General features: G+C 48.3%; 1 long non-coding RNA gene across 1 annotated transcript; it reads left to right on the top strand.

Annotated features, from left to right (window-relative positions):
• Positions 1-22: 22 nt before the first annotated feature.
• Positions 23-25,937, top strand: LOC140426128 (uncharacterized). Its single transcript, XR_011948132.1, has 7 exons — positions 23-225; positions 351-402; positions 1,036-1,147; positions 11,435-11,559; positions 17,369-17,496; positions 19,033-19,211; positions 25,618-25,937. It is a non-coding gene; the product is annotated as an uncharacterized lncRNA (long non-coding RNA).
• Positions 25,938-27,507: the final 1,570 nt, after the last annotated feature.

Raw genomic sequence — 27,507 nt, 5'->3', positions numbered from 1 at the left:
CGGAAGCTATCCGCGCAGCCCAATAGAGCCGCACTTCCGGTCCCCCCATCCCGCTCCCTCCCCCCCTGCCCTCCTCTCGCCGCTTTAATGGTTCCCCCCAGCGGCAGCGGCCAGAATCGACGCTCCCGAAACTTCTATCTTCCACTTCCGCAGGATTTCCAGGTGCAGGTCAGGGTGGAGGCCGCTCGTCCCATCTCAATCCTTCCAGGCGCCACTTTGAAGGATGTGAGCCTCAGCCCCATTCCATACACCAAAACACAAAATCTAGTTTCCTCCAGACTCGAAACGTTAGCCCCCTTCTCCCTCACAAAAGCTGTCAGATTGTCCAGTATTTTCTGTTTTTGTTTCAGATTCCAGCATCCGCAGTAATTTGCTTTTATGATAATCTTATTCGTGTCACAGGTAGGCTTACATTAGCACTGCAGTGAAGTTACTGTGAAGAGCCCCTAGTCGCCACACTCTGGCGCCTGTTCGGATACACAGAGGGAGAATTCAGAATGTCCAATTCACCTAAGTCTTTCGGGACTTGTGGGAGGGAATCGAAGCACCCGGAGGAAACCCACTCAGACACGGAGAACGTGCAGACTACACACAGACAGTGACCGGCCCCCCAGGAATCAAACCTGGGACCCTGCTGCTGTGAAGCAACAGTGCTAACCACTGTTCTACCGTGCTAGGCTGACAGTTCAGTACTGAGGGAGTACTGAGTGCCCCCGCCCTCGCTCATCTGCCATCTTTCAGATGTTATATGTTAAACTCAGGCTCCATCCGCCCCTCATGTAAAACATTCCATTGCACTACTCGAAAAGAGTTTGGGAATTTTCCCTTGCGTCCTTAAGTTATCATTAAAGGGCATAGACTACAGAGGTTCAAGGAGGCAGCTCACCACCATCCTCTCAAGGGCAATTAGAAATGGGCAATAAATGATGGCCTAGGCAGCGACATCCACGTCCCACAAATTAATTTTTAAAAATAATCTTCGGCCATGATCACATTGTTGTGCTAAGTTTAAGAAATGTTTTCTCTGTTTTTCAGAAACACTCTGAAAATCCACTGCGTATTCTGAAACCCATTGATCTTCCAAAAATTATATCAATGGTTTGGTTGAGTGGGTGGAGAAGTGGCAAATGGAATTCAATCTAGAAAAGTGAGTTAATGTTTTTGGGGAGTACTTGGAATACTCAACAAACAGGAAGATATTGCGAGGGGAAGTGAGACACCTTGGAGTGCATGTCCACAGGTCCTTGAAGGTGGGAGGACAGTGGAGGCGACAGAGAGGGGTGCGGGAAGAATGGATGGAGGATTTCAGAGCTGGTACCAGTTGGGAATTAGGAGGGTGGGAGATTTATTTATAGATGGGACTTTTGCGAGCTTGGGAGCATTGGAGGAAAAGTATAAGTTGCCCAGGGGAAATTTCTTGAGATATATGCAGGTGAGGGCGTTTACTAGACAACAGGTGAGGGAATTTACGTTGCTCCCGACACAGGGGATACAGGACAGGGTGCTTTCAGGGGTGTGGGTCGGAGAGGGTAAGGTGTCAGAGATTTATCGAGAGATGAGGGAAGAGGGGGAGGAGTCGGTGGGCGAACTAAAAGGAAAGTGGGAAGAAGAATTAGGGGAGGAGATAGAGGAGGGTATGTGGGCTGATGCCCTAAGCAGGGTAAATTCCTCTTCCTCATGCGCCAGGCTTAGCCTGATTCAATTCAAGGTGCTACATAGAGCACACATAACGGGAGCAAGACTGAGCAGGTTCTTTGGAGTGGAGGACAAGTGTGGGAGGTGCGGCGGAAGCCCGGCAAACCACGCACATATGTTTTGGTCGTGCCCGGCACTGGAGGGGTATTGGAAGGGAGTGACGGGAGTGATTTCTAAGGTGGTGAAGGCCCGGGTCAAACCAGGCTGGGGGTTAGCTCTATTTGGAGTTGCGGATGAACCGGGAGTGCAGGAGGCGAAAGAGGCCGACGTTGTGGCCTTTGCGTCCCTAGTAGCCCGGCGTAGGATCCTACTCATGTGGAAGGAGGCGAAACCCCCCGGACTGGAGGCCTGGGTAAACGATATGGCGGGGTTCATTAAACTGGAGCAGATAAAGTTTGCCCTGAGAGGATCGGCTCAAGGGTTCACCAGGCGGTGGCAGCCATTTCTCGACTACCTAGGGGAACGTTAGAGGGAAGACAGATGACCAGCAGCAGCAACCCAGGGGGAGGGGGGGGGGGGGGTTTAGTTTAGTTTAGGTCAATAGATAAGGGGGTTTTGTTACTTGTGTATGGTTAAAAAGTTCTGTATTGTTACTGTTGCGTTTGTTTTGTAAGAGGAAAAATTGTTGTTTGGGAAAAAAAATTTCAATATAATATATTTTTTTAAAAAAAGAAAGCATATGGAATGCTTTCCTTTATTGGGCGAAGTATTGAATACAAAAACAGGGATGTAATGCTGGAATTGTAAAACGCTGGTAAAGCCACAGCTGGAATTTTGTGCACAGTTCTGGTCACCACATTACAGGAAGGACATAATTGCTCTGGAGAGAGTATGGAGGAGATTTACAAGAATGTTGCCAGGTCTTTAAAATTGCATCTATGAGGCGAGATTGATTAGGTTAAGGTTGTTCTTCTTAGGACAGAGGAGACTAAGGGGTGACCTAATAGAGTCCTACAAAATTATGAAGGGCCTAAATAGGGTAGTCAGGAAAGACCTGTTTCCCTTAGCTGAGGGGTCAATTTACCAGGGGGCATAGATTTAAGGTGATTGATAGAAGGAGTAGAGGGGACATGAAGAAAGACTTCCACCCAGAGGATGTCGGAAATTCTCTGCCTAAGTTGGCGGTTGAGGCTGAAATGTTCAACTCATTTAAAAGGTACCCAAATCTGCACCTGAAGTGCTGGAACCTGCAAGGCTATGGACCAGTTGCTGGAAAGTGGGATTAACTTTTTAATTTTTCTCTTTTTTGGCCATCGCAGACAGGGTGGGCTGAATGGCCTCTTCCTGCACCGTAACCTTTCTATGGCTCAATGGGATTGTGATGTTTTGTTGAATGGCAGGAAGGCAGTTACGTTTGTCTCAATCAATTATAAATTATTAAAAGTTCCCATTCTCAAACTATGTGTAGAGTAAAACTAGGCACTGTACTACAGGACATATGGATTGAAAATGCCAGTTAACCAAACTTTTGTTGCTTCAAAATCTCAGAATTCATATGCACTGACCAAATTGAGATAGATGCTGCCATCATTGCTTCAACCCATGGGCCGCTTTTCAGTAAAGTGCAAAATTACAGTTCATTATTTCTGAATAGAAAACATTAGATGTTAACATTTCATAAAATTAATAGTTTTAAGAATTTATTATTAGTAAATATTATTCCGTTAAACTGGAACCATGGGTTGGAACAGAATATTAATTTCGCAAAAAATAGATCCCAAAGTTGACCTTGCACAAAATGCATTAACTGAAAAAGCTAAAATGTTTCCCATAGAAACTCCAATACTCGGGAAATAATGTTGTCACATCGAGGCTCAGTTGCTAACAGAACACTAAGTAAAAACTAGAAAGATGTAGAAGCACGGTTTCTGACCAAAATGCAAAGTGCACATGGACTGTTCCTTGGATTGATTGTGCTGTGCAGTCTCCTCTATACTGGGGAGACCAGAGGAAGATTGGGAGACAGTTCTGAGTACAGCTGTGACTCTGACAGTTTCCACTTCAACTCCTTGTGCTACTTCCAATCTGCTCTCTCTGTCTTTAGCCTGCTAACTTGCTCCATTGACACTCAATGCAAGTTTGAGAAACACCTCAACATTCTGCGAGGTAGCTTGCAGCACGCTAAGCTTCATATTGACATTAGGAATTTCAAATCTTAAAGATAGCCCCTACTTTCTTCCTGACAAGTAGTGGGGTGAGTGTGCTGGCTGGAGATCTTCCATTGGTGGAGAAATTGGCATCCTTGGGGCTGCCTTGCTTTGTTGTTTCTTTTCCCAAGGCTCCTGCACGGATATGCTAACTTTCTGTGCTTCCATTTTTACCTGTCTCTTTGATTTCTCTCAACTTTCTTTGTCTCATAAAGCTCATGCCTTAGGGTATTTTACAACATTACAATTATAGCCATAGTCCAAGAGGGGCCATAGGCATCTTTCACTGGCAGAGAGACAAGTGGTTATGTAGCTTGAGGGGCAGCACTCCACATAAAGCAAGGGGCATGTAAAGGGATTGCACCCATAACATTGACATCATTCTGGGTTACACCCCACCCATCTATAACTGACATTAAAAGCGTTATACAAATCCAAATTGTTTTGTATTATGTCTCCAATCGTCTGATGTCAACATCTGCTAGTCATCTTCATTTTCCATTTAAACAGTTAATTTTATTTATTTCCATGTGCGTGTGCATGTTTACGTTTTTATGTGTGTGTGTATTTATGCGTATCTGTATATATGTTTGCTAGAGCTGTTGGAGAGAGTTTAAACTAATGTGGCAGGGGGATGGGAACCGATGCAGGAAGTTGGAAGGTAGTAAAACAGGGACAGAAACAAAAGGCAGTAAGGGGGAAAGTGTAAGGTGAGAAGCCATAGTCAAAAATCAAAAAGGGCAACAGTACAAGGTACAGTGACTGAGGGGAGCTCAGTGAATAGGACCAGGAATACTAAAAGGAATAAAACGGGAAATGAAAACATTAATGGTAAGCGACGCGGCAGGTTGTTACATGAAGATATGGGTTCAACGACAAGGAAAATTAGGAGAAAGGTTAAGAGGAAATATAACTTAGGAGAGGTTACTGATCGAGGTGTTAAGATTCAGATCAGAGGTAAAAAAGCCAATATAAGTGTACTTTACCTGAATGCTCGTAGTATTCGGAATAAGGTAAATGAGTTGATGACGCAAATCATCGTGAATGACTATGATTTAGTGGCCATTACTGAAACATGGTTAAAGGATGGTCACGACTGGGAGTTAAATGTCCGAGGGTATCAAACTATTCGGAAGGACAGAGTGGATGGTAAGAGAGGTGGTGTAGCTCTGTTATTTAAGGATGACATCCGGGCAACAGTAAGGGATGACATCGGTGCTATGGAGGATAAGGTTGAATCCATTTGGGTGGAAATCAGGAATAGTAAGGTGAAAAAGTCACTGATAGGAGTAGTCTATAGGCCACCAAATAGTAACATTATGGTGGGGCAGGCAATAAACAAAGAAATAACTGATGCATGTAGAAATGGTACAGCAGTTATCATGGGGGATTTTAATCTACATGTCGATTGGTTTAACCAGGTCGGTCAAGGCAGCCTTGAGGAGGAGTTTATAGAATGTATCCACAATAGTTTCCTAGAACAGTATGTAATGGAACCTACGAGGGAACAAGCGGTCCTAGATCTGGTCCTGTGTAATGAGACAGGATTGATTCAGGATCTCATAGTTAGGGATCCTCTCGGAAGGAGCGATCACAATATGGTGGAATTTAAAATACAGATAGAGGGTGAGAAGGTAAAATCAAGCACTAGTGTTTTGTGCTTAAACAAAGGAGATTACAATGGGATGAGAGAAGAACTAGCTAAGGTAGACTGGGAGCAAAGACTTTATGGTGAAACAGTTGAGGACCAGTGGAGAACCTTCCAAGTGATTTTTCACAGTGCTCAGCAAAGGTTTATACCAACAAAAAGGAAGGACGGTAAAAAGAGGGAAAATCGACCGTGGATATCTAAGGAAATAAGGGAGAGTATCAAATTGAAGGAAAAAACATACAAAGTGGCAAAGATCAGTGGGAGACTAGAGGACTGGGAAATCTTTAGGGGGCAACAGAAAGCTACTAAAAAAGCTATAAAGAAGAGTAAGATAGATTATGAGAGTAAACTTGCTCAGAATATAAAAACAGATAGTAAAAGTTTCTACAAATATATAAAACAAAAAAGAGTGGCTAAGGTAAATATTGGTCCTTTAGAGGATGAGAAGGGAGATTTAATAATGGGAGATGAAGAAATGGCTGAGGAACTGAACAGGTTTTTTAGGTCGGTCTTCACAGTGGAAGACACAAATAACATGCCAGTGACGGATGGAAATGAGGCTATGACAGGTGAGGACCTTGAGAGGATTGTTATCACCAAGGAGGTAGTGATGGGCAAGCTAATGGGGCTAAAGGTAGACAAGTCTCCTGGAACTGATGGAATGCAACCCAGAGTGCTAAAAGAGATGGTTAGGGAAATTGTAAATGCACTAGTGATAATTTACCAAAATTCACTAGACTCTGGGGTGGTCCCGGCGGATTGGAAATTAGCAAACGTGACACCACTGTTTAAAAAATGAGGTAGGCAGAAAGCGGGTAATTATAGGCCAGTGAGCTTAACTTCGATAGTAGGGAAGATGCCGGAATCTACCATCAAGGAAGAAATAGCGAGGCATCTGGATGGAAATTGTCCCATTGGGCAGACGCAGTATGGGTTCATAAAGGGCAGGTCGTGCCTAACTAATTTAGTGGAATTTTTTGAGGACATTAACAGTGCGGTAGATAACGGGGAGCCAATGGGTGTGGTATATCTGGATTTCCAGAAAGCCTTTGACGAAGTGCCACACAAAAGGTTACTGCATAAGATAAAGATGCATGGCATTAAGGGGAAAGTAGGAGCATGGATAGAGGATTGGTTAATTAATAGAAAGCAAAGAGTGGGGATTAATGGGTGTTTCTCTGGTTGGCAATCAGTAGCTAGTGGTGTCCCTCAGGGATCAGTGTTGGGCCCACAACTGTTCACAATTTACATAGATGGTTTGGAGTTGGGGACCAAGGGCAATGGGTCCAAGTTTGCAGACGACACTAAGATAAGTGGTAAACCAAAAAGTGCAGAGGATACTGGAAGTCTGCAGAGGGATTTGGATAGGCTAAGTGAATGGGCTAGGGTCTGGCAGATGGAATACAATGTTGACAAATGTGAGATCATCCATTTTGGTAGGAATAACAGCAAAAGGGATTATTATTTAAATGATAAAATATTAAAACATGCTGCTGTGCAGAGAGACCTGGGTGTGCTAGTGCATGAGTCGCAAAAAGTTGGTTTACAGGTGCAACAGGTGATTAAGAAGGCAAATGAAATTTTGTCCTTCATTGCTAGAGGGATGGAGTTTAAGACTAGGGAGGTTATGCTGCAATTGTATAAGGTATTAGTGAGGCCACACCTGGAGTATTGTGTTCAGTTTTGGTCTCCTTACTTGGGAAAGGATGTACTGGCGCTGGAGGGTGTGCAGAGAAGATTCACTAAGTTAATCCCAGAGCTGAAGGGGTTGGATTACGAGGAGAGGTTGAGTAGACCGGGACTGTACTCATTGGAATTTAGAAGGATGAGGGGGGATCTGATAGAAACATATAAGATTATGAAGGGAATAGATAGGATAGATGCGGCAGGTTGTTTCCACTGGCGGATGAAAGCAGAACTAGGGGGCATAGCCTCAAAATAAGGGGAAGTAGATTTAGGACTGAGTTTAGGAGGAACTTCTTCACCCAAAGGGTTGTGAATCTATGGAATTCCTTGCCCAGTGCAGCAGTAGAGGCTCCTTCATTAAATGTTTTTAAGATAAGATAGATAGTTTTTTGAAGAATAAAGGGATTAAGGGTTATGGTGTTCGGGCCGGAAGGTGGAGCTGAGTCCACAAAAGATCAGCCTTGATCTCATTGCATGGTGGATCAGGCTCGAGGGGCCAGATGGCCGACTCCTGCTCCTAGTTCTTATTATGTTCTTATTATATGTGTATTTGTGTGCCAGTGTGTTTTTGTTCGTGTTTCTGTGTTTATATGTGTTTGTTTCAAGGGCAGCATGGTGGGGCAGTGGCTAGCACTGCTGCCTCATGGTGCCGAGGACCCGGTTCGATCCCGGCCCCGGTTCACTGTCCAAAGGAGTTTGCACATTCTCCCCGTGTCTGCTTGGGTCTCACCCCCACAACCCAAAGATGAGCAATGCAGGTGAATTGGCCACACTAAATTCCCCCTTGATTGGAAAAAAAAGTGTTGTGGTTGTTTGTGTGTGTGTGTTTGTTTATGTGTGTGTGTTTGTTTATGTGTGAACGTGTGCGTGTTTGTGTTTTCGCTCCCCATTTCCAATGGTCTGTGTTTTTTTTTTTATTTTGGTCATCTGTGAAAACCTCTGATAAAGGAACAACATGCAACATTGATGCTGCCCAACATGGTGAGAATTCATAACATATTTTCTACTCTTGTTTCAGATTTCCAGCATCTGCAGTTTTATTTTTGCATTTTGTGTATGCATCATGTCAGAAGCAAGTATCAGTTGTCAGATGTTGTACTCACAGTCACCACTGGGTGGCACTGAATATTCATTTAATGGAACTGCATTTGTGAGGTGCGGGCCCTGTATGCAGCAAGAAGCAAAGGACCTGAGGGGGGAGAGCAAAAGCATGGTTTAGCAGATAGTTTTTTAAGGGATATCTTTCAAGCTAAGAAGGCAACGGTACAATTATGTTTGAATACATCTTTAGAGGCTACGCAGGTGCAAAGTTGGCTAAAGGATCCTCTTACAATGATTGAGCAGATTGCGACATATGGGATTCTCCAATGATGGGGCTATGTCCCCACGCCGGCGTGAAAAGTGGCACCAACCACTCCGGCATCAACGGTCCCCAATAATGGGGAATGCTCCCCTTCCTAGGGGGCTAGGTGGGGGCCGGAGTGGTCCCCGCAGCTCCAGCCGGCGTGGAACGGCCGGCGCGAGTCAACGCATGCGCGGAATGGCAGGCGTGATACCACGCATTTGCGCTACGGCCGGCCTGATTCTGTGCATGCACAGGGGTTCCCTTCTCTGCGCCGGCCCCCGGGCAATATGGCGGAGCCCTACAGCGGCCCGGCGTGGAGGAACATAGGCCCCCATGGAACAAGCCCGCCCGCCGATCGATAGGCCCCAATCGCGGGCCAGGCCTCCGTGGGGGCCCCCCACAGGGTTGGATCCCCCCCGCCCCCTCCTCCAGAATGGCTCCTGCAGACACACCTTCCAGGTCCCGCCGTGTGGGACCTGAGTAACCCACGCCGGCGGGACTCGGCCGAACCCGTCGGCCATACGGCCCGTCAGGGCCCGGAGGATCGCCGGGGGGGGAGCTTCAACCGCCCCCGAACGGCGCTGCGGGAATCCCGCGGGCGCCCGAGAATTGGCGGGGGTGAATCGGGAAGCTGGCGGCGGGGCGCGATTCTTGTGTCTCCCCGCGGATTCCCCGACCCGTTGGCGAAGGCGTCTCGGAGAATATGGAGAAAAGCAATGGAGGGATTTGAAAATGAGGGCACAGAGAGTAATTTCACTGCCACGCAGGGAACCAATGGATCAGGGTTCGGACAGGAATGATGTGTGTGCAAAAAAACTTTGTGTGGGAAAGGTTAGGGTGTTATAGAGTTCTGGATTAACTGAAATTTGTGAAGAGTGGAGAAGGATATCTTAACAAGCAAAAAGCTGGATCCCAGAGCATCGAGACCATGGATGAAGGTTTCAGCGGCCAACAAGATATGCCGGTTAGGTGGATTGGCCATGCAAAAATTGCCCTTGGTGCCCATAAAGGTTAGATGGGGTTACTGGGTTACGGGGATAGGATGGAGGTGTGGGCTTAATTAAGGTGCTTTTTCCAAGGACCGGTGCAGACGGCATGGGCCGAATGGTCTCCTTCTGCACTGTAAATTCTATGATTCTATGATAGTGATGTGGCGGTAATGTTCTGAAAGTGGAAGAACATGGTCCTGGTGACTGACTGGACATCGGGCAGCTAGTTCAACAGAGAAAGCTGAGATGATGAGTCACAGAGCGGGGTAGCTGATGAATCCAAGCTAGCAGCATGCAAGCTGTGGTTAGAGGTGAACCAAGTGTTTTCAATTTACCGAACTTGAGCTGCATGAGGTTCCTCCTCATCCAACACGTAATATCAAACAGGCAGTTGGGTCGTACAATAGCAGCCCTGAAACTCCCAATATTGCACTGAGTGTGCATTGTTCTGAAATCCATTCATTTGTGTGCTATGTAAATTAGCAGTCGATGGAGGTTCGAACATTTAAAGCACAGGATGTTCCAATGCTTGATACATTTGTTATTGCCTAGTAACAAGAGTGGGATCTTCTTGAAGTGTTTTGATAGATCACCAGATCAGTTCAAGGGTCCATGAACAGCACTCTTGAACAGTCAGTTTGAGTCAATTTTTGGTCAGTCGGCCAGTAAGTGTCCCAGGTTAAAGGACAAGGGAGGGGGAACAGGAAGAGGTCCCAATTATGTTAAAAAGCATGAAAAGGGCTGCAGTAAGCAGACTTTAGGTGAAGTGGGCTCGGTAGATGTCTATTTGATGTTGCGGGCTGTTGTGGCAAAGGTGCCCCTTTGGAGCAGTGGTGTTCTTGGAAATCCAGGGGAAGGTAATCTCAGAAGTCTAGATTGAAACCCTGTGAGGTGGGCTGTCGTTCATAAGTTCATAAGATATAGGAGCAGAATCAGGCCATTCGGCCAATCGAGCCTGCTGCATCATTCGATCATGGCTGAAATGTTCCTCATCTGCTACCTACAATGCTACAGACCCAGAGCTGGATTGCCAAATCAGCCAGAGCATTTCCTCCGTAGAACACATGACCTAGGAACAGGAGTAGGTACGTTAGCCTCCCGAGCCTAAACACCCTCAATGTGATCATGGCTGATCCCATCCTGGCCTCAACTCCATCTTCTTACCCGTTCTCCATAACCCTTCAACCCATTACCAATTATAAATCTGTCCAACTTAAATGTACTCACTGTCCCAGCATCCACCCCACTCTGGGGTAGCGAATTCCACAGATTCACAACCCTTTGGGAGAAGTAGTTTCTCCTCAAATCTATTTTAAATTTGCTACCTCTTATTCTAAGATTATGACCTCTCACTTTTGAATGCCCCACAAGAGGAAGCATCTGCTCCACATCTACTTTATCCTTACCTTTTAGCATCTTGTATACCTCAATTTGATCTCTCCTCATTCTTCTAAAGTCTAGAGAGTATAGGCCTAAGCTGTTCAATTTCTCTACATACAACAAACCCCTCACCTCTGGAATCAATCTAGTGAACCTCCTCTGAACTGCCTCCAATGCCACTACATCTTTCCTCAAATAAGGGGACCAAAACTGTGCACAATACACCAGGTGCGGTCTTACCAATGCCTTGTAAAGTTGCAACAACACTTCCTTACGTTTATACTCAATTCCTTTCGCTACAAATGCCAACATTCCATTTGCTTTCCTTATTACCTGCTGCACCTGCATGCTCGTTTTCTGTGACTCATGCACAAGGACACCCAGACCCCTCTGCATTGGAGCACCCCGAAGTCTCTGCCCATTTAGGTAATAAGTTGCCTTTCCATTTTTCCAACCAAAATGCATGACCTCAATATCCACATTAAACTCAATCTGCCACATTTTGGCCCACTCTTCTAATCTATCTATATCTATTTCTAAGGTTAAAGCCATACGAGCTGGAGTGACGTTTGGGGAGAACTCAAGGCAAGATCTTCGAAGGTGAATATTGGAAACCTTCAAGAGAAAGACAGATTTTCAGTGAGATTGGTTGACTCAAGCATCGAGGTGGGTTGTTCAGAAATCCATTAAATTGGGTTTGGTTGTATTTGGCTTTTATTCTGTTGTGTGTGTGGTGTTTGACCACAGTTTGTCTGTTAATTCACATGTACCTCATACTTACCTTGAATGTTCGAGTATAAAGTATATATTGAAATTGTTTTATCTCCTGACCTTGTATAGTAATGTCTGTTTTTGTTTGTTCAAATCCCTGGAATCCTGTGGGTTTATTCACTTAGTAAGCGTTTTGAATCTTGAAGTTTATCTACATTAAACCGTGGCAGCACGGTAGCACAGTGGGTAGCACTGTTGCTTCACAGCGCCAGGGTCCCAGGTTCGATTCCCGGCTTGGGTCACTGTCTGTGCGGAGTCTGCACATTCTCCCCGTGTCTTTGTGGGTTTCCTCGGGTGCTCTGGTTTCCTCCCAAAAGTCCCGAAAGACGTGCTTGTTAGGTAATTTGGACATTCTGAATTCTCCCTCCGTGTAGGCGCCGAACTGTGGCGACTAGGGGCTCTTCACAGTAACTTCATTGCAGTGTTAATGTAAGCCTCCTTGTGACAATAAAGATGATTATTATTAAACAAAACATTATTGGTCCCTGATCTGATCTCCCCTCCCCCCATGTGGGATCTGGCCAAGGATCATTACAGCACAGCTTATTCTATAACCCTTCTGCGTCATCAGTGTAAAGCGATCATCCTGCCACACTGGCTGATCTGGTTGTAACCTCAACTCCACATTCTCGCCGAGCACCCCCCCCTACCCTGATAACCTTTCACCCCCTTGTTTATCAGGAATCTAACCCACCTTAAAACATTTTTTAAAACTTGCCCTCATTAGACAACCCCTTCATCCCAGGAATCAAGCAAAACATCTCTGAACTGACTCCAATGCAAGTGCCCTGCTCTTGAGTTCTCTGCCAAAAGGCAGGTTCCACCCATAGTGCCCCGATCTTCGTCACAGGTAGGGGAAGGATGCAGGTCCTGGATCCACCGCAGGCAGAGTAGGGATCAAACCTCATGCCACAATGCTCCTGTCTCTGCAGATGTTCTTCAAAAAATGATTGCAGACTGCTTTTGCTCTCCTTTCCTGAGAAAACAATCCAAAGTCGTATCTGACCAACGTGTCTTTGATTTACCCATGACGTTCCATGGTCTCTTCCCCCCCATCTAAATTGTTCTGAAATGTTCCATTTCTAATATGGGCAGAATTGTAAGAAAATAAATTGTTCTTGCTGTTCAAATGCAGCATTTCTTAAAGTCTGCAATATTTCCCAGTTGCCTCAATGTGACAAGGATAAACTCAGCGGCAGTCGGGACGCTGGATCTTACTTTATGAAATAGTTTTCCCCATAGTGAAAGCGAATTGCTGGTGGAAGACATTGCAATGGTCTGGTATGTGGTTAATGGAAAGCAGAGGAACCCAAGATAAACCCTGCAGCATGCTGTACATCATTTACTGTATTTTATCATGTGGTATGAATGATCCAGTTTGTTTGGAAGAGTGTTGTCATGGGAACAGTAACTGAAGCATATGTTAATACTATCTCGCTTGAGTGGCAGATTAATTAATATAATATGGTGCAGCTGGTGTGTGTTTATACAGGTAGGTTTGTTCTTTGCGAGGGAGAACTTGCCCATTTGCATTATTATCCCTCTCATGTTATTCAACAGCACAGATGTTTAAGTGACCACAAATGTAGCGTAAAAGCGCATCTTAACGTGCGTAAGAAATAGAAGTAGGCCATTTGGACGGATGAGCCTGCTTCATCATCACTGTCTGTTCTTGGCCTCAGCTCTACTTTCCTGCCTGTTTCTCATCACTTTTGACTTCTCAGTATTGTAGTTCAGAAAACTGTCTCTCTCAGTCTTGAATATCGAACCTGGGACTATATATTGAATATATTCAATGACTCCACACCTCTCTGGGATGGGGAATTCAAAAGATTTCCGAACCTCTGAGAAAATAAATTTCGCCTCATGGCCTCATGGGCAGCACAGTGGCATGAGGCACAATCAATTGGACAAAGACGATAGTTGAATCCAACTGAGGCTTTATTGCTATCAGATGTGTGGCCTCCCACAGCAGCTGGCGAAATGGCTGCTGGCTGGAGTACACGCATATTTATACCCCGCCTCCTGGGCGGAGCCAGCAGGCAGGGACTACCGGCGAACCTGTAGTACAGACCCTACCGTACATCACCTAATACAGGTGCAACAGTGGTTTACCACATGGCACAGTGGTTAGCACTGATGCTTCACAGCGCCAGGGACCTAGGTTTGATTCCGGCCTTGGGTGACTGTGCAGTTTACACTTTCTCCCCGTGTCTGCGTGGGTTTCTTCCGGGTGTCTCTTCCCACAGTCCAAAGATGTGCAGGTTAGGTGGATTGGCTATGCTAAATTGTCCTTTAGTGTCGAAAGGTTTGCAGGTTAGGTGGGGTCCTGGGGATGGGGTGGGGGAGTGGATCTAGGTAGGGTGCTCTTTCAGAGGGTCAGTGCAGATCCGATGGGCCTTAAATGGATGAACCCTTAATTCTGAAAATATATTCCCTAGATCTAAATTCCCACAGGAAGGAAAACATCCCTTCATTGTCTACCCTGTCAAGCTCCCCCAAAATCTTATAATTTTCAATAAAATTACCTCTCATTCTACTAAACATGCAAACATATGAATCAGGGGGTGGAATAGACAACTTGGCCCCTCGAGTCTGCCCTGCCATTCAATGCGTTCATGGCTGATCGGATTGTAACCTCATCTCCACATTCCTGCCAATCCCCAATAAGCTTTCACCCCCTTGCTTATCAAGAACCTATCGAACAGCAACACTCAAGTAGTTCAACACCATGCAGCCCTGTTGACTGCCATTCCATCCACCTTCTTCAACATCCAACCCTCTTCCACCAACATTCAGTGGCAGCAGCATGCACCATCTACAAGTTGCACTGCAGCAACTCACCAAGAGCTTGCCAAACCCGCGACCTCTACCATCTAGACGGACAAGGGCAGCAGATGCATGGAAACATCACCACCTCTAATTTCCCCTCCAAGCCACTCAGCATCCAGACTTGGAAATATATTACTGTTCCTTCACTGTCACTGGGTCAAAATCCTGGACGTCCACCCCTAACAGCGCCATAGGTGTACCTACACCACATGGACTGCAGCAGTTCAAGAAGGCAGCTCACCACTGCTCAAGGATAATTAGAGATGGGCAATAAATGCTGGCCTAGCAAGCGATGCCCACATCCCATGAAATAATTTTTAAAACCCTGCCCACATCCCAGGAATCAAGTGAACCTTCTCTGAACTGACTCCTATGTCAGTACTCTTCTTCCTGAGTGCTCATGACATAGCACCACGACCTCCACCACAGGTAAGGCAAAGAGACAGGAATCAAATCCACCTCAGGAATAGGATCAAACCCCATGCTGTTGACACCAAACACTAGCCTTTCAGCCAACAGAGTCAACGAGCACCCTCTCCCTACCCAAGGAGTCCAAGGTGCTGTGGCAACATACACTTTACATGCATATTATAGCCTGGAGCTATGGATAATGATGGTGGAGGCTCCAAATATCTTTCCATCAGATGGCTGACCAGGTATCTCTCCTACTCTTACCACCTGCCAGTGTTTTTTGTTGGAAGGATTTACAGGTTTATATTTCATCTGTTATAGAAGTGTAGGCAATATCCTTGGCGGTGTATTAATATTCACGAATGCTTAGTGACCTCATTTGGGACTTCAGCACAAAACCTAGGCTGACTCTCCAGTGAGGGAGCACTGCACTGTCAGAGATGTTGTTGTGACGTTGTGAAAGATGTGTAAAAGCTAATCTCGCTTCCTTCTAAATACACGGGTGTGATTCAGCAACTGCGTTGTGCCCGGCACGGATTGGAGCGTGCTGGGCGGATAGCGGGAGAGGACAAAATCGAGATTCGCGCCAAGCATGAAACCATTTTGTGATTCTCCCGGCCTGCTCCTGATGGCGGATCATGCCCAAAAATGTCGAGAATATCATTAACCCTAATTTGCATTACTTTCAATCTCATTAACGAGATTGAAGTCGAATGCAGCGGCCTCCCGGGAATTACCCGACTCACCAGCAGGAAGTCACATGGGCGTCGTTTAGTACTCCTTTTCAAAAACGGGAACCTGGTGCAATGGCTACTAAAGGGAAGTGAGGAGGTGAGTAGCCATTCCCATTTACCGGCATGCAGCTCAAGGGCACCGGGGTTACTGCCCCAGCGCTCGGGAAGGGGCGGGAGGGTTGGGGGGACCCTTCGGGGGGTTGGACTTGGTCAGGGGGCTGAAGAGTTCCAAGTCGGGGGTTCGGGGGTTGTCCCTGGGCCGGGGTGTGAGGGGCTTTGTGTCTGTGAGGCCTTCAAGCCATCGTTAAGTATTGTGGACACCCTAGGGGGACTGGAGAAGGGGGTAGTATCGGCGGTTTACGGGGCTATTTTGGAGGAGGAGAAGGTGCCGCTAGAAGGGATCAAAGCAAAGTGGTAGGAAGAGTTGGGAGAGGATATGGAGGAGGGGTTCTGGTGTGAGGTGCTCCGGAGGGTGACTTACTCCACCTCGTGTGTGAGGTTTGGGCTGATACAGCTGAAGGTGGTGTATAGAGCGCACCTTACAAGGGTGAGGATGAACAGCTCGTTGAGGGGATAGAAGATGTGTGTGAACGTTGCGGGGGGGCCCTCAAACCACATTCATATGTTTTGGTCCTGTCCAAAGCTGGAGGATTACTGGAAGGAGGTTTTTAGGGTAATCTCTAAAGTGGTGCACGTGAAACTGGACCCGGGCCCTCGGGAGGCCATATTCGGGGTGTCAGACCAGCTAGGGTTAGAAACGGGCGCGGAGGCAGATGTTGTAGCCTTTGCCTCGTTGATCGCCCGAGGGCGGACCCTGTTAAGGTGGAGATCAACCTCTCCACCCTGTGTCCTGGCGTGGCGGGGGGACCTGCTGGAATTCTTGACGCTTGAAAAGGTCAAATTTGAACTGAGGGGAAGGATGGAGGAGTTCTACAATTCATGGGCGTTATTCATTATGCACTTTCGAAAATTGGATTACATCGAACATTAGTTGGGGGGGGGGGTTTGGAGAATTGGTGTATGTGTTAATGGTGACTATGGGTGATTCCTGATTCCTTTTTGTCATTTGTTTATATGAACATGCGGGCCAGTGTCTGGGGGTTTGGTGGGATGATGGGATCGTTGTTATTGATATGGGGATTGACAAACCATTCGTTACTGATTATTGTTTATTGTTAGGTAAATTTGGGAGAAAATGTGAAAAAGGAGAATAAAAATATTTTTAAAAATATATATTCTGGAGACCCATAACAGGGGCAACCACAGCTACAGCCTGTCTGTCCCACCAAACTATCCCAGGTCAGAGCCCTGCTGCAGCTTCTCTCTTGAAATCCAATTTCACTCCCTTTGACTGTGAGCAGCCTCTAGCTTCACAGCTGATGGCTACTTCAAATGAGGAATTAGTGTAGTTAGTTGTGAGAGCACCTCACGCTCCTCAATTCTCAAGTGCCTCCTAGAGGGGAAAAGGGGCCATGCCTCAGAGGATGATTAACGCATTACATGTCCGGCAACCTTCGATGCCCGAACAGTGTGCATGAACTCTAGGAGTGTCAGCACCATAGAGGCAGCTGCCAACAATCAAACACTAAAGAGCAAGGCTTTGCTGGCACTCTAAGAGAAGGCGGGTCAGTCATGGTAAGGGTGGGGGAGGCTTGGGGGATTTGAGGGTTTTGGAGTGGATGTCCTAACTGATTGTCGGTCTCTCTCCTTCACGTTACTTGTGGCAGGTGACGCGTGCAGATGCTGTAGTAGGCAGCAGCGATAACACAGGCTGGAGGCAGACCCCCATGTGCAGGGTGCACACACCCTAAAGATCCGGCCACCCATCAGGCTGAGGAGGGACCCAGAAGGGAAGGTTAGTGACTGCCCAAGGTGTACAGGCGTCGTTGGTCATTCAATGAGCTGATGGACACCATGTGCCACAGAAGACTATATCTCAGTAGAGAGACAGTGCGGCACCTGTCCCAGGTCCTTGTGGATATGGCACCCCATGGAATAGGAGGACACCCCCTAAAGGCCACTGCAGCCCTCAACTTTTATGTCACTGGGTCATTCCAGGGCACGAGCGAGGACCTGTGGGGCTAATCCCAATCTTCCACCCACAGGTACATCGGCATTTGACGGATGCTCTGTATGTGCGGGCATCAGACTCTATCTCCTTCGACCTGGACCAGGCCCACCAAGGTGCCTGAGCTACAGGATTTGCTGCCATCGCATGGATGCCCCAGGTCCAGGGGCGATCAATGACAAGCACGTCACCATGAGAGCACCGTGGCATCAGGACGTGCCCTATATTAACAGGAACGGGTTCCACTCCCTGAATGATCAGATCGTGAACAACCACCACCTCAGAATCATGCCAGTGGGTGCCCGCTACCCTGCGACCATGCATGACATCAACATCCTGGGGCATGTGGAGATCTCCGGTGTCTTCGAGGAACATCCAGGATGACGGGTTGGCTCGTGGGGGACAAGGGATAACCATTGAGGTCATGGCTGATGATGCCCGTGCAGATGCATGAGACCGAGGTGGAGACCCCATGATGCCAACTGTGCTTTCACTGATCGGTGCATCGGGCTGTCCCCCCCCCCCAGAGTGTCTCCCACTTTGTGGTGGTCTGTTGTGCCCTCCACAATCTGTCACAGCAGCAGGGCGACATGCTGGAGGAGGAGGAGCAGGAGGAGGTGGAGGGACATACGGCCTCTCCTGAGGAGGAGGAGGAGGTGGTCCCGGAGGGGCTGGAGGATGAGCCCGAAGAGGAGCCGGAGAATGGAGGACAGGCAGTGGCAAGGGTCCGATATGCCAGGAGGACCAGAGAGGTCTTCATCATCTCCAGATTCTCGTAAGAATTCTCCTGTTCCGTCTCCATCAAAATTGGAATCAGGCAGGTTATGCTTGGTTTGAGATTTCACAAATGTTTATATCCCACTCAACCCAAAATTCTCCTGAGTGTCACTAAATTAGAGGGGGAAATATCAGCTAAAATTCCTAATCCTGATCCTTATGTAGTAACTTCTGGAAGTGTACATGACTGGGTAACAGATTGGGATAAGATCTGGCCTGTGACTGTGAGTACCTACATGGTTAAAACACTGGCCATGACTCACTGCCAATAACACTGATTCAATAAGGAGGGAACAGCCCCTGTGAGTCAGAAGCATTAAAACAAAAACATGAGACTGGAAATGTAAAAATTTATGGATAGATTGAGCCGTTGGGCTTACAGCGACATGAACATAGAGGCTGGGGGTGATGTCACAATTTAACCCCTTAGAAGCCTATTTCTCACCAGAACGTGATGGTTGGTAGAGGTGATAAAATTAGGCTACGTGAGTATATATGTTTTTTTAAAAATTTAGATTACCCGGTTCGCTTTTGTTTCCAATTAAGGGGCAATTTAGCGTGACCAATACACCTAGCCGGCACATCTTTGGGTTGAGAGGGCTAAACCCACGCAAACACGGGGAGAATGTACAAACTCCACACGGACAGTGACCCAGAGCCGGGATCGAACCTGGGACCTCGGCGCCGTGAGGCAGCAGTGCTAACCACTGCACCACCGTCCTGCCGTGAGTATATATGTTAATATAAATGCATAAGAGATGAAGAACATTGGGCTGGAATTTACGATACTGGGGCTATGTCCCCACGCCAGCGTGGGAACGGTGGCGTTTTACGCAGAAAAAATAGCGTAAAACGGCCACCGATCCTTCGTTTTGCTGGGGGCTAGCAGGAAGGCAGCGTAGAACACCCGGCTCTAGCTGCCGATATGCCCCGGAGAATTGCCGGGTCCGTGGCCACGCAGGCGCACGGCGGTGGCCTGCAGCGGCTGCACCGTGCTACATGACGGCGACCGCTCGCGGACCCGGCCCGCGAAATAGTCCCCCCTTCGGCTGGCTCGCGCCCCCCGGACCCCCTCCTCCCCCACAGTACCCCCAGTCCCGAATAATGTCCCCCCCCCTGCCCACGGATCGGCCCTCCCCCAACTGAGGCCCGCCCCCCTGATGCTCCGCCCCCGACCGGCCGAGTTCCCGACGGCGTGTGTCTCTCATGGTCTAACCCGTCGGGAACTCGGCGTGGCGGCGCTGGACTGAGTCCGCAGCCACCACGCCGAGTTCCCGACGGAGCATCGGGGGGACGGGCCTCAGGCAATGTCCTGAGGCCGTCGATACCTGGCGTGGCGTACTCTGTTAGTCAGAAACCTGGATTCTCCGGCCGATCGCCGAACGCGATTTCGGCGTCGACGACCAGTGAATCCATTAGCTCCTAATCTTATTGAAATAAAGGAAAGAAACTTCTGAAACCATTCTTTTTTTCATCCTGGGCTGCTGCCTTCTTTTTTCCATTCCATCTATCGTTCTGCGAGGTATTCGACGAACGGTTGCCACCGCCTGGTGAACCCTTGAGCCGACCCCCTTAGAACGAACTTAATCCGCTCTAGCTTTATAAACTCTGCCATGTCATTTATCCAGGTCTCCACCCCCGGGGGCTTGGCTTCTTTCCACATTAGCAATATCCTGCGCCGGGCTACTAGGGACGCAAAGGCCAAAACATCGGCCTCTCTGGCCTCCTGCACTCCCGGCTCTTGTGCAACCCCACATATAGCCAACCCCCAGCTTGGTTCGACCCGGACCCCCACTACTTTTGAAAGCACCTTTGTCACCCCCATCCAAAACCCCTGTAGTGCCGGGCATGACCAAAACATATGGGTATGATTCGCTGGGCTTCTCGAGCACCTCGCACACCTATCCTCCACCCCAAAAAATTTACTGAGCCGTGCTCCAGTCATATGCGCCCTGTGTAATACCTTAAACTGAATCAGGCTTAGCCTGGCACAGGAGGACGACGAGTTTACCCTGCTTAGGGCATCTGCCCACAGCCCCTCCTTGATCTCCTCCCCCAGCTCTTCTTCCCATTTCCCTTTTAGTTCATCGACCATAGTCTCCCCCTCGTCCCTCATTTCCCTATATATATCTGACACCTTACCATCCCCCACCCATGTCTTTGAGATCACTCTGTCCTGCACCTCTTGTGTCGGGAGCTGCGGAAATTCCCTCACCTGTTGCCTCGCAAAAGCCCTCAGTTGCATATACCTGAATGCATTCCCTTGGGGCAACCCATATTTCTCGGTCAGCGCTCCCAGACTCGCGACCTTCCCATCCACAAACAGATCTTTCAGTTGCGTTATTCCTGCTCTTTGCCACATTCCATATCCCCCCATCCATTCCTCCCGGGGCAAACCTATGGTTGTTTCTTATCGGGGACCCCCCCAAGGCTCCAGTCTTTCCCCTATGCCGTCTCCACTGTCCCCAAATCTTCAGTGTAGCCACCACCACCGGGCTTGTGGTGTAGTTCCTCGGCGAGAACGGCAATGGGGCTGTCACCATAGCCTGTAGGCTAGTCCCCCTACAGGACGCCCTCTCTAATCTCTTCCACGCCGCTCCCTCCTCCTCTCCCATCCACTTACTCACCATTGAAATATTAGCGGCCCAATAATACTCACTTAGGCTCGGTAGTGCCAGCCCCCCCCTATCCCTGCTACGCTGTAAGAATCCCTTCCTCACTCTCGGGGTCTTCCCGGCCCACACAAAACCCATGATGCTCTTTTCAATCCTTTTAAAAAAAGCCTTCGTGATCACCACCGGGAGGCACTGAAACACAAAGAGGAATCTCGGGAGGACCACCATCTTAACCGCCTGCACCCTCCCTGCCAGTGACAGGGATACCATATCCCATCTCTTGAAATCCTCCTCCATTTGTTCCACCAACCGCGTTAAATTTAACCTATGCAATGTGCCCCAATTCTTGGCTATCTGGATCCCCAGGTAACGAAAGTCCCTTGTTACCTTCCTCAACGGTAGGTCCTCTATTTCTCTACTCTGCTCCCCTGGATGCACCACAAACAACTCACTTTTCCCCATGTTCAATTTATACCCTGAAAAATCCCCAAACTCCTCAAATATCCGCATTATTTCTGGCATCCCCTCCGCTGGGTCTGCCACATATAGTAACAAATCGTCCGCATACAAAGATACCCGGTGTTCTTCTCCTCCTCTAAGTACTCCCCTCCACTTCTTGGAACCCCTCAACGCTATCGCCAGGGGCTCAATCGCCAGTGCAAACAATAATGGGGACAGAGGGCATCCCTGCCTTGTCCCTCTATGGAGCCGAAAATATGCAGATCCCCGTCCATTCGTGACCACGCTCGCCATCGGGGCCCTATACAACAGCTGCACCCATCTAACATACCCTCTCCAAAACCAAATCTCCTCAACACCTCCCACAAATAATCCCACTCCACTCTATCAAATGCTTTCTCGGCATCCATCGCCACTACTATCTCCGTTTCCCCCTCTGGTGGGGCCATCATCATTACCCCTAACAGCCTCCGTATATTCGTGTTCAGCTGTCTCCCCTTCACAAACCCAGTTTGGTCCTCGTGGACCACCCCCGGGACACATTCCTCTATTCTCATTGCCATTACCTTGGCCAGGATCTTGGCATCTACATTTAGGAGGGAAATAGGTCTATAGGACCCGCATTGTAGCGGGTCCTTTTCCTTCTTTAAGAGAAGCGATATCGTTGCTTCAGACATAGTCGGGGGCAGTTGTCCCCTTTCCTTTGCCTCATTAAAGGTCCTTGTCAATACCGGGGCGAGCAAGTCCACATATTTTCTATAGAATTCGACTGGGAATCCATCCGGTCCCGGGGCCTTTCCCGCCTGCATGCTCCTAATTCCTTTCACCGCTTCTTCTACCTCGATCTGTGCTCCCAGTCCCACCCTTTCCTGCTCTTCCACCTTGGGAAATTCCAGCCGATCCAAAAAGCCCATCATTCTCTCCCTCCCATCTGGGGGTTGAGCTTCATATAATTTTTTATAAAATGCTTGAACACTCCATTCACTCTCTCCGCTCCCCGCTCCATCTCTCCTTCCTCATCCCTCACTCCCCCTATTTCCCTCGCTGCTCCCCTTTTCCTCAATTGGTGTGCCAGCAACCTGCTCGCCTTCTCCCCATATTCGTACTGTACACCCTGTGCCTTCCTCCATTGTGCCTCTGCAGTGCCCGTAGTCAGCAAGTCAAATTCTACATGTAGCCTTTGCCTTTCCCTGTACAGTCCCTCCTCCGGTGCTTCTGCATATTGTCTGTCCACCCTCAAAAGTTCTTGCAGCAACCGCTCCCGTTCCTTACTCTCCTGCTTCCCTTTATGTGCCCTTATTGATATCGGCTCCCCTCTAACCACCGCCTTCAACGCCTCCCAGACCACTCCCACCTGGACCTCCCCATTATCATTGAGTTCCAAGTACTTTTCAATGCACCCCCTCACCCTTAGACACCCCCCCTCATCTGCCATTAGTCCCATGCCCATTCTCCAGGGTGGGCGCCCTCCTGTTTCCTCCCCTATCTCCAAGTCTACCCAGTGTGGAGCGTGATCCGAAATGGCTATAGCCGTATACTCCGTTCCCCTCATCTTCGGGATCAACGCCCTTCCCAGCACAAAAAAGTCTATTCGCGAGTAGACTTTATGGACATAGGAGAAAAACGAGAACTCCTTACTCCTAGGTCTGCTAAATCTCCACGGGTCTACACCTCCCATCTGCTCCATAAAATCTTTAAGTACCTTGGCTGCTGCCGGCCTCCTTCCAGTCCTGGACTTCGACCTATCCAGCCCTGGTTCCAACACCGTATTAAAATCTCCCCCCATTATCAGCTTTCCCATCTCTAGGTCCGGAATGCGTCCTAGCATCCGCCTCATAAAATTGGCATCATCCCAGTTCGGGGCATATACGTTTACCAAAACCACCGTCTCCCCCTGTAGTTTGCCACTCACCATCACGTATCTGCCCCCGTTATCCGCCACTATAGTCTTTGCCTCGAACATTACCCGCTTCCCCACTAATATAGCCACCCCCCTGTTTTTCACATCTAGCCCCGAATGGAACACCTGCCCCACCCATCCTTTGCGTAGCCTAACCTGGTCTATCAGTTTCAGGTGCGTTTCCTGTAACATAACCACATCCGCCTTAAGTTTCTTAAGGTGTGCGAGTACCCGTGCCCTCTTTATCGGCCCGTTCAGCCCTCTCACGTTCCACGTGATCAGCCGGGTTGGGGGGCTTCCTACCCCCCCCCCCCCCTTGTCGATTAGCCATCCCCTTTTTCCAGCTCCTCACCCGGTTCCCACGCAGCTGTATCTCCCCCAGGCGGTGCCCCCCCGCCCATCCCCTCCCATACCAGCTCCCCCCTCTCCCCAGCAGCAGCAACCCAGTAATTCCCCCCTCCCACCCCCCCCGCTAGATCCCCCGCTAGCGTAATTACTCCCCCCATGTTGCTCCCAGAAGTCAGCAAACTCTGGCCGACCTCGGCTTCCCCCCGTGATCTCGGCTCGCACCGTGCGACGCCCCCTCCTTCCTGCTTCTCTATTCCCGCCATGATTATCATAGCGCAGGAACCAAGCCCCCACTTCTCCCTTGGCCCCGCCCCCAATGGCCAACGCCCCATCTCCTCCACCTCCCCTCCTCCCCCCATCACCACCTGTGGAAAAGAGAAAAGTTACCACATCGCAGGATTAGTACATAAAACTCCTCTTTCCCCCCTTTTTACCTCCCCTCTTCGCCCCCCACATTCGCCCCACCACTTTGTTCAAACGTTCTTTTTAATAACCCGCTCATTCCAGTTTTTCTTCCACAATAAAAGTCCACGTTTCATCCGCCGTCTCAAAGTAGTGGTGCCTCCCTCGATATGTGACCCACAGTCTTGGCGGTTGCAGCATTCCAAATTTTATCTTCTTTTTATGAAGCACCGCCTTGGCCCGATTAAAGCTCGTCCTCCTTCTCGCCACCTCCGCACTCCAGTCTTGATAAACGCGGATCTCCGCGTTCTCCCATTTACTGCTCCGAGTTTTCTTTGCCCATCTAAGGACCATTTCTCTATCCTTAAAACGGAGGAATCTCACCACTATGGCTCTGGGAATTTCTCCTGCTCTCGGTCCTCGCGCCATCACTTGGTATGCTCCCTCCACCTCCAACGGACCCGCCGGGGCCTCCGCTCCCATTAACGAGGGCAGCATCGTGCTCACATATGCCCCGACGTCCGCTCCCTCCGCACCTTCAGGAAGACCAAGAATCCTCAAGTTGTTCCTCCTTGCGTTGTTCTCCAGTGCCTCCAACCTTTCCACACATCGTTTCTGATGTGCCTCATACATCTCCGTCTTCACCACCAGGCCCTGTATGTCGTCCTCATTCTCGGCTGCCTTTGCCTTCACGACCCGAAGCTCCCGCTCCTGGGTCTTTTGTTCCTCCTTTAGCCCTTCGATCGCCTGTAGCATCGGGGCCAACAGCTCTTTCTTCATTTCCTTTTTGAGCTCTTCCACACAGCATTTCAAGAATTCTTGTTGTTCAGGGCCCCATGTTAAACTGCCACCTTCCGACGCCATCTTGGTTTTTTGCTTGCCTTCCTTGCCGCTGCTCTAAAGGATCCACTGCAATCCGGCCACTTTCTCCTCCTTTATTCATCCGTATCCAGGGGGGATTCCCTTCTGGTTTACCGCACAGTGTTTTTAGCCGTCAAAATTGCCGTTGGGGCTCCTATCAAGAGCCCAAAAGTCCGTTTCACCGGGAGGTGCCGAAACGTGCGACTCCAGCTGGTCATCGCCGCACCCGGAAGTCCTGAAACCATTCTTAATGTATTAATTTGACAGTATCTGAATATAATGTCGGGTTAAAGTTGTTTCATTTGCTTTATCTTTTGAAACTCTGGGGTGGAGATGTGCCTCAGGAAGTTGCATAAAATGGCCACTATTGAATCACGTGCCTGTAATAATGATCAGTCAATAGAAATATATTTCCACCCCTCTCAGACATAGTGACATTGCATGATCAGCGTTGTACATGAGTGAGCCATAAAGAGACTACATTGACAGAGTAATCTTTCTCTAAAACAGCGACTTGGCAACTCAAATTTGTACGATTTGTTTCAGCACAAATAGATGACAAAGAAATATGGCTACAGTTCTGCTCTGCCTGAACAATGATGCTGTGGCCTGGGCTCCTCAGTAATTAATCATGTCTTTGTGTAAGTTAAATAAGCCAGTGTGAACGCTGCTTTCATCAAAAGCTGTGAAATATGTTTTGTTTGGGAGATTTGATTTACAATGAATTCTGTATCACCATCACAAACCTACTGTCACACAATGTTGGAAATTAAAATCCACCAGTCAGCATTTAATAAAACGACAATACAGCCAGACAATCCTCAGAAGCAGACAATTCTCTGTTTAGGCTCCATCTGAATGATTCAGCTGCCACGAGTTTTGGCAGTAGAACATAGAACATAGAACATTACAGCGCAGTACAGGCCCTTCGGCCTCGATGTTGCGCCGACCTGTGAAACCACTCTAAAGCCCATTTACACTATTCCCTTATCGTCCATATGTCTATCCAATAACCATTTGAATGCCCTTAGTGTTGGCGAGTCCACTACTGTTGCAGGCAGGGCATTCCACGCCCTTACTACTCTCTGAGTAAAGAACCTACCTCTGACATCTGTCTTATATCTATCTCCCCTCAATTTAAAGCTATGTCCCCTCGTGCTAAGACATCACCATCCGAGGAAAAAGGCTCTCACTGTCCACCTTATCCAATCCTCTGATCATCTTGTATGCCTCAATTAAGTCACCTCTTAACCTTCTTCTCTCTAACGAAAACAGCCTCAAGACCCTCAGCCTTTCCTCTTAAGATCTTCCCTCCATACCAGGCAACATCCTGGTAAATCTCCTCTGCACCCTTTCCAATGCTTCCACATCCTTCCTATAATGCGGCGACCAGAATTGCACGCAATACTCCAAATGCGGCCGCACCAGAGTTTTGTACAGCTGCAACATGACCTCATGGCTCCGAAACTCTACCAATAAAAGCTAACACACCGTACGCCTTCTTAACAACCCTTTCAACCTGGGTGGCAACTTTCAGGGATCTATGTACATGGACACCGAGATCTCTCTGCTCATCCACACTGCCAAGAATCTTACCATTAGCCCAGTACTCTGTCTTCCTGTTATTCCTTCCAAAATGAATCACCTCACACTTTTCTGCATTCAACTCCATTTGCCACCTCTCAGCCCAGCGCTGCAGCTTATCTATGTCCCTCTGTAACTTGTAACATCCTTCTGCACTGTCCACAACTCTACCGACTTTAGTGTCATCTGCAAATTTACTCACCCATCCTTCTACGCCCTCCTCCAGGTCATTTATAAAAATGACAAACAGCAGTGGCCCCAAAACAGATCCTTGTCGTACACCACTAGTAACTGGACTCCAGTCTGAATATTTCTCATCAACCACCACCCTTTGTCTTCTTCCAGCTAGCCAATTTCTGATCCAAACTGCTAAATCACCCTGAATCCCATGCCTCCATATTTTCTGCAGTAGCCTTCAGTGAGGAACCTTATCAAACGCTTTACTGAAATCCATATACACCACATCAACTGCTTTACCCTCATCCACCTGTTTGGTCACCTTCTCAAAGAACTCAATAAGGCTGGTGAGGCACGACCTACCCTTCACAAAACCATGTTGACTATCTCTAATCAAATTATTCCTTTCCAGATGATTATACATCCTATCTCTTATAAACCTTTCCAAGATTGTGCCCACAACAGAAGTAAGGCTCACTGGTCTATAGTTACCGGGGTTGTCTCTACTCCCCTTCTTGAACAAGGGGACAACATTTGCTATCCTCCAGTCTTCTGGCACTATTCCCCTAGACAAAGATGACTTAAAGATCAAAGCCAAAGGCTCAGCAATCTCCTCCCTAGCTTCCCAGAGAATCCTAGGATAAATCCCATCCGGCCCAGGGGACTTATCTATTT

This window comes from Scyliorhinus torazame, chromosome 7 (assembly GCF_047496885.1).
Source record: "Scyliorhinus torazame isolate Kashiwa2021f chromosome 7, sScyTor2.1, whole genome shotgun sequence".
In the NCBI taxonomy this organism is placed as follows: Eukaryota; Metazoa; Chordata; class Chondrichthyes; order Carcharhiniformes; family Scyliorhinidae; genus Scyliorhinus; species Scyliorhinus torazame.
This window is presented reverse-complemented; position numbering and strand designations above follow the sequence as displayed.